Consider the following 8,474-nt stretch of genomic DNA (forward strand, 5'->3'; position numbering starts at 1 on the left):
TGCAAACCCTTCCTTTCTGTGGATCCTTCATTAGGGACCCTATGTTCAGGCCAGTGCTTGGCTGCAAACATGATCAGCTGTATCTGTATGACTCTGGGATAGCCTCCGAGGAGGCATCTCTATATAGTTCCTGCCTTTAAGCAATTCTTTGCATCAGTAATAGTGCTTGGGTTTGGTGGCTGCATATGGGATGGATCCTCTGGTGAGGCAGTCTCTGAATGATGTTTTCTTCAATCCCTGCTACACTATTTGACCTTGTACTTTCTCCTGTGAGTGTTTTGTTCTCCATTCTAGGAAGGACTGAGGCATCCACATTTTGGTCTTTTTTTTTTTTCTTTTTGAGCTTCATAAGGCCTATGAATTGTTTCTTGGGTATTCAGAGTTTTGGGGGGTTAGTATCCGCTTATCAGTGAGTGGATAAAGTGTGTGCTCTTTTGTGACTGGATTACCTCACTCAGGATAGTCTATATCTTTTTATTGGAGAATTGAGTCCATTGGTGTTAAGGAATACTAAGGAATAGTGATTGTTGTTTCCTGCTATTTTTGTTGTTAGAGGTAGAGTTCTGTTTGTGTGGTTTTCTTCTTTGTTTTTTGTGGCAAGAGGTTTAGTTTCTTGATTTTCTTAGAGTGTAGCTTCCCTCTTTATGGTGGTGTTTTCATATATTATCCTTTATAGGGCTGGATTTGTAAACAAATATTGTGTAAATTTGGTTTTGTCCTGGAATATCTTGGTTTCTCCATCTATGGTAATTGGGAGTTTTGCTGGATATAGTAACCTGGGCTGGAATTTGTGTTCCCTGAGGGTCTGAATGATGTCACTGCAGGATCAGCTTCCATAATCTCTGCTGAAAAGTCTGGTGTGATTCTGATTCATCTGACTTTATATTTTACCTGTCCTTTTTCTTCTGCTCCTTTTAGTATTCTTCCTTTGTTTTGAGCAATTGTTATTTTGACTCTTATGTGTAGGGAAGAATTTCTTTTCTGGTCCAGTCTATTTGGAGTTCTATGGGCTTTTTGTATGCTCGTGGTCATCTCTTTTTTTAGGTTAGGGAAGTTTTCTTCTATAATTTAGTTGAAGATATTTACTCTGCCTTTCAGTTGATATTCTTTGCCCTCTTCTACACCTATAATCCTTAGGTTTGGTGTTCTCATTGTGTCCTGGATTTCCTGGAAGTTTTGGTTCAGAATCTTTTGATTTTTTCCATTTTCTTTGACTGTTCTGTCAATGATTTCTATCTTAACTTCTGCTCCTGAGATTCTCTCCTCCATATCTTGTATTCTGTTGGTGTTGCTAACATGTATGACTTCTGAGATCTTTCCTAAGTTTTCCACATTTAGTGTTGTTTCCTTTTGTGTTTTCTTCATTGTTTCTATTTCTGTTTTCACTTCCTTCACCTGGTTGTTTGTTATTTCCTTTAGCTCTTTAAGTAATTTTTGTGTTTCCACTTTAAGGGCTTCAACTTGTTTGTGTGTATTATCCTGGTTTTCCTGTACTTCTTTAAGTGTGTTGTTTATGCACTTCTCAAAGTTCTCCATCATCATCCTGAAGTATGGTTTCATGTCTAAATCTTGTTTTTTTTTTTTTTTTTTTTTTTTTTTTTTTTTTTTTTTTTTTTTTTTTTTTCTGATGAGCTGGGATAGCCACTATTTGTGGTGGTGGGAGAACTGGGTTCTGATGTTGCCAGGTTGCCTTGGTTTCCTTTTCTTAGAGTCTTGTGCTTGCTTCTTGCCATCTTGATATAGGTGATACTAGGTGATCTTGTTGTCTCTTAATGGAGCTCATCTCTCTTGTCAGTCTGCCAGCCCGTGGTCTCCTGAGGGAGATTGTTCCTGGGTGTTCCTCTCTCAAGGTAGGTTATGAATGTTGATGGAAGAGCCCAGTTGGCCATGGGCAGGAAATGTGCACTGTGAGGAAATGTGCCTCAAGAGTTCTGGGTGGCCTCTCCGGGGGTAGACAGTGCACAGAAGAAGTTGACTCACCCTTCCACTTAGGATGGAAAGCGCTGCTCTTCCAAACTCTCAGAGACCTATGGGCAGGTAGGCCAACAGTCCTGTTGAGACTCCTTTCTTCACTTTCTTTTTGAAGGCACTCAGAGCTATGAGTTTTCCTCTTAGTACTGCTTTCATTGCATCCCATAAGTTTGGGTGTGTTTTGCCTTCATTTTTGTTAAATTCTAAAAAGTCTTTAATTTCTTTATTACTTCCTTGACCAAGTTATCATTGAGTAGAGCATTGTTCAGCTTCCATGTGTATGTGGGATTTTTGTTAATTTTGTTGTTATTGAAGATTAGCCTTGGTCCATGTAGATCTGATAGCATGCATGGGAGTATTTTGATATTCTTGTATCTGTTGGGACCTGTTTTGTGACTGAATATATGGTCAGTTTTTGAGAAAGAATAGTAAGGTGCTGAGAAAAAGGTGAGTTCTTTTGTTTTATGATGAAATGTTCTATAGATGTCTGTTAAATCCATTTGGTTTATAACCTCTGTTAATTTCGCTGTGTCTCTCTTCAGGTTCTCCTCCCATGATCTGTCCATTGATGAGAGTGGAATGTTGAAATCTCCCATTATTATTCCGTGTGGTGCAATATATTATTTTTGTGTGCTTTTCTTTTTCTTTTTTTTTTTTTTTCATTTTCTTGCAAGAGGATTATTTTCTTGCTTTCTCTAGGGTGTACTTTCCCTCCTTGTGTTGGAGCTTTCCATCTATTATTCTTTGTAGGGCTGTGGTTTTGGACAGATAATTGTGTAAATTTGGTTTTGTCCTAGAATATTTTGGCCTCTACATCTACAATAATTGAGAGTTTTGCTGGATATAGTATCCTGGGCTGGCATTTGTGTTCTCAAGAATCTGTATGATGTCTGTCCAGGATCTTTTAGCTTTCATAGTCTCTGTTGATAAATTTGGTGTAATTCTGATCGTTCTTCATTCATATGTTACTTGACCTTTTCTCCCTTACTGCTTTTAGTATTCTTTGTTTTGAACATTTGGTGTTTTGACTATTATATGTTGGGAAGAATATCTTTTCTGGTCTAATCTATTTGGAGTTTTGTAGGCTACTTTTATGCTCACGGTCATCTCTTTCTTTAGGTTAGGGAATTTTTTTTCTATTATTTTGTTGAAGATATTTAGTGGGCCTTTTAGTTGGGAGTCTTTGCCTTCTTTTACACCTACCATCTTTTCTCTCTTCTACACCTATTATCCTTAGGTTTGGTCTTTTTATTGTGTCATGGGTATCCTGGATGTTTTGGGTTTGGAGCTTTTTTGCTTTTTGCATTATCTTTGACTGTTGTATCAATGTTTTCTATGCTATCTTCTGCCCCTGAGATCCTCTTTCATCTCTTGTATTCTGTTGGTGGTGCTTACATCTGTGACTCCTGATCCGTTTCTTAGGTTTTCTGTCTCCAAGGTTGTCTCCTTTTGTGATTTCTTCATTTTTCTTTTTTTGTTTTCAATTCCTTCACCTATTTAGTGTGTTCTCCTGTAGCTCTTTAAGTGATTTTTTTTGTTTCTTCTTAAGGGCTTCTCCGTTTTACATGTGTTCTCCTATATTTGCTTAAGTGTGCTCAGGTGGGAGAATGCTTTTGAGGCTCTTCTGTGTGCTCAGTAGTCTTCAGAAGGGCGCTGATTCTAGATGGTGGCTCTGTCTCTGGGCCATAACAGAGTTATGTCTTTTTTAGTAATAAGGATTAAGTAAAATAGAATTATTGAAAAATTTCCTGGCAAACAGCAAATTCTGTATGTGAAACATTTATTATCAACTTAGTTTATCTTTTTAACTTACATATGTATGGTATTTGTATTTTAGAAGACAGATTCACAGTAAAATATGATAAATTCATAACTATTTCCTTGACAGTCATCGTGTAAAAATGATTTAATTAAGATCATTAATGAAATAATTCTAACACTTACCTTAGTGAAGTCTTAATGAATTTTGTACTAGAATTGAGATTAATATCAGGTGGAGTGTTATTATATTTTCATCCGGTTTCAATTTGTATGGCCTTTAATGGTTCTTTGTATCATTTATAGATTTACTGTATCTTTATTTTAAAGAACAAAGTAGAGCAAAGTATTTAACATATAATATCTACACAATTTAAGACAATTTTGCAATAAAATTTCTAGTTATGTGGATAGATGTAAGTCCCAAACATAACATACAAGATATATGTTATCCTTTCTGAACATTACCAATCCACAAAGTCTTCAAAGTTGAGATACACCATTGAGATTAGGTCATTATGGCTCAAGAACACTACCAGAGGATTTTCCTTTCTTTTTCTTTCTTTCCTTCTTCATTTTTTTTTTATTTTTCTAGCTGCTTGCCTATAGCTCCTGAGTGCTGGGATTAAGTAACTCGGCTGCCACAGTGCAGCTAACACCAGGATTTTCAGCATGAGGAACATTGAGGATGAAAATTTTTTTCCATGTAGAAAATGCACTTAAATTTCTTTCCTTGAAGTTTTCTTTCAAAATATTTGTTCACATAACTTGAGCAACAAGTTTCCCCATCAATCAAAATGAGCCTACTTTGGGAAAGCTAAAATATCTTGGGGGGGGGGGGAGGCTAAGAAAAATAACTCATAATGACTACCTTTAACAAATTATATTTAAATTATAGGGAGAAAAACTTCTGTTTAACAAGAACATATTCTGTGCGGTTATTTTTTTGAAATCTTTCAGGATCAAGACGGTATAATGTAAAATAAAATCTGACCACATTCTAAACAGTATGATTGTGAACAAGTAACTTAAATGTTCCAATGTTTGAGCTTCTGATACTTAAAAGTATAAAAACGAAAACACATTTAGTCCTGGGGTGAGGTAAACATTAAATAATTTAGATACTTTGTACATATCAGACTCATATGAAATGCTCAATGTTACATAGCCACAGTTCTCCTTAAGAAAAGTAGTAAGATTTCAGTGGCCCTAATGTGGGAATGGTGTTAGAAGAAAGAAGAGGTAGATAAGAAGACCAAGATCAACATGATTTCAAAGCAAAGGAACACTGTCTATCGGAGTACACAACTTTAGAACATATGTCCTAATTTCGGATAAGGTATTGCTCAAGTTCAAACTGGAACTGGACATTTAGATTTCTACATAGAGCCCATAAACTAAAATCACACTAAATAATTTTGTTGAGAACTACAAAATTATTTTGTTATTTATCAGCCTGAACACTCGTTTATAATCCAATCTTGGCCACACATTCTTTCTGGAAGGTTCCCCAATTGTGATGACAATTGTTTTCCCACCTGGAGATTATTAAAACTTTGCATGACTCTAAGTTAACTGCCACTCCTTTCGAATGCAATTCTCTGCCAAATCTCAAGGCCTTGTTAGGTGGCTTCCCATTCAAAGAAGTGGCATAATTCAGCTTGACCTGACTTTAAGGATAAATTATTTGGGGGAGAAAAACAAAAAAGTACATGATGTGATGTTTCTGGAGCCAGAATATCTTGCACATCCCTAAGGATAGCTTTTTCTCTTCTTTTCTTTTTTTTTACTGCAAAAGATACAGTTTACTCTCTGATGCTCTTCTGACTGAGAGTGGAAATTCCCAAACAAAACCCCAAGAAGAAAAGCATGTACTAGAGAGAGAGAGAGAGAGAGAGAGAGAGAGAGAGAGAGAGAGAGAGAGAGAGACACAGAGACAGAAACAGAGAGACAGAGACAGAGACAGACAGAGAGAATGGCAATTGAATTGATGCATTTTGATGGAAGGAAATGTCCTTGCAGAATATGGTAGGGAATAAATAGGGAAATGGGTCAATGTCTTCTTGTGAAAGGCTTTAAATATATAAATAATGTTATTTAATGCATCTTACGATAAAGAGGAAAGAGTTAAAGTTAAGATATGTAAGCTTGAGTATGTTTGATTGTGCCACATCAAGAAAAACTAAAATCAGAGGATAGATCTAAAGTACAGCAGAAATAAAGACCATTTTAAGGTACAGATAATGGGTTTAACTATTAACTGTTTGAATCTGAACTGCTCTTACAAGCTCTTATTTTGAATGTTCAATCTCTAGTTATTTCTGCTGTTTTCAAGGCTGTAAGGCTTTCTAAGATGAGTGCTGGCTGCCAAAAGCAAACTACAGTGCACCAGACTTCAAAGATTATATATGTACCTCATGTAAAGCTCAAGATTTATTGCGTGGTTCACAGTAGGTAAAAAATGCCTTTCCATATGATCTTTCTACTATGAATGAGGATAGCACTGTTTATACATTCTCTGCCACGATGAATTGACGTACCCTTATCTGGGGCTGGAGAGAAGGGGTTGGAGAGGATCTGAATAATGAACAACCACCTATAACACCCATTCCAAAAAATTCAGTGCCTATTGGATCCAAAATTACGTGTACTCATATGTGCACACTCGCACACATATTTATTTTTTTCCTTTTTATTTATATTTTATTTTTTTATAAAACAACTTTATTTTACAAAACAAAGATAAATGTACAGATTTTAAACATTTTTTGCTTAAAATTATACATTTTGTCAGTACTTTTTTTCAGATTTTAACGTAATTTTTACATAAAACTATATGAATATATTTTTTTAGTCAGTACTTGATTTTTTTCAAGGTTTGATTGTATGCCTTAAAAACTTAATAGTTACAATGAGCTAAAGTACATGTAAAACAAAATGTAACATGGAAATAGTTAAAGTTTTCTTGTTTTGTAAATTTTTTTTGTTTTGTTTTGTTTTCTTTATTTCTTGGACTTCATACAGTCTGTGAGTTGTTTCTGGGGGAGTGCAAGCCTCTGGGGTTAGCATCCCACTATCAGTGACTGCATATTATATATGTTCTTTTGTGACTGGGTTATCTCACTCAGGATGATATTAACTAGATGCAGCCATTTTCTTAAAAATTTGGTTAAGTCATTGTTTCTGGTGGCAGAGTAATATTCCATTGTGTAAATGTACCACAATTTTTGTATCCATTCATCTTCTGAAGGACATCTGGGTTCCTTCCAGCTTCTGGCTATTATAAATAGAGCCGCTATGAACATTGTGGTGCATATATCTTTGTTGTGTATTAATAGTGTCTCTGGGGTATATGCCCAGAAGTGGAATAGCTGGGTCTTCAGGTAGTACTATATCCAAATTTCTGAGGTATCGCCAGACAGATTTCCAGAGTGGTTGTATTAGCTTGCAACCCCACCAACAGTGGAGAAGTGTTCCTCTTTCTCCGCAGCCTCGCCAGCATCTGCTGTCATCTGAGTTTTGAATCTTGGCCAATCTGACTGGTGTGAGGTGGAATCTCAGGGTTGTTTTGATTTGCATTTCCCTGATGGCTAAGGATGTGGAGCACTTCCTCAGATGTTTCTCAGCCATTCGGTGTTCCTCAACTGAGAACATTTTGTTTAGCTCTGTACCCCATTTTTTAATAGGGTTATTTGATTCTCTGGTGTCTAGCTTTTTGAGTTCCTTGTACACCTCAGATATTAGGCCTCTATCTGATGTGGTGTTGGTAAAGATCTTTTCCCATTCTGTTGGTTGCCGTTTTGTTTTCTTGACAATGTCCTTAGCCTTACAGAAACTATGCAATCTCATTAAGTCCCATTTGTTAATCTTTGACCTTAGAGCTTGAGCCATTGGTGTTTTGTTCAGGAAATTTTCTCCTGTGCCTATGTGTTCTAAGGTTTTCCCTACTTTCTCATCTAATAGTTTCAGTGTATCTGGTTTAATGTGGAGATCTTTGATCCACTTACACTTGAGCTTTGTACAAGGAGATAAGAAAGGGTCTATTTTCATTCTATTGCATGCTGAGTGCCAGTTGGACCAACACCATTTGTTGAATAGGCTGTCCTTTTCCCATTGAATGTTTACAGATCCTTTGTCAAAAATCAGGTGACCATATACATGAGGGCTCATTTCTGGATCTTCTATTCTATTCCATTGATCCACATGCCTATTTCTGTACCAGTACCATGCAGTTTTCAGCACAATTGCCTTGTAATATAGCTTGAGGTCAGGGATAGTGATTCCCGCAGATGTATTTTGGTGTTGAGGATGGATTTCGCTATTCTAGGTCTTTTGTTATTCCAGATGAAATTGCACATTGATCTTTCCAATTCCATGAAGAACTGGGTTGGAATTTTGATGAGGATTGCATTGAATCTGTAGATTGCTTTTGGTAGGATGGCCATTTTTAAGATGTTGATCTTTCCAATCCATGAGCATGGGAGATCTTTCCATTTTCTGAGATCCTCCTCAATTTCTTTCTTTAGAGGTTTGAAGTTCTTGTCATACAGGTCCTTCACTTGCTTAGTTAGAGTCAAACCAAGGTATTTCATAGTTTTTGTGACGATTGTGAAGGGTACCTTTTCCCTAATTTCTTTCTCCACATGTTTGTCCTTTGAGTATAGGAAGGCTACTGATTTGTTTGAGTTAATTTTGTATCCAGCCACTTTGCTGAACTTGTTAATCAGCTGTAGGAGTTCTCTGGT

The sequence above is a fragment of the Micromys minutus genome, assembly GCF_963924665.1.
Source record: "Micromys minutus genome assembly, chromosome: X".
Taxonomy (NCBI): domain Eukaryota; kingdom Metazoa; phylum Chordata; class Mammalia; order Rodentia; family Muridae; genus Micromys; species Micromys minutus.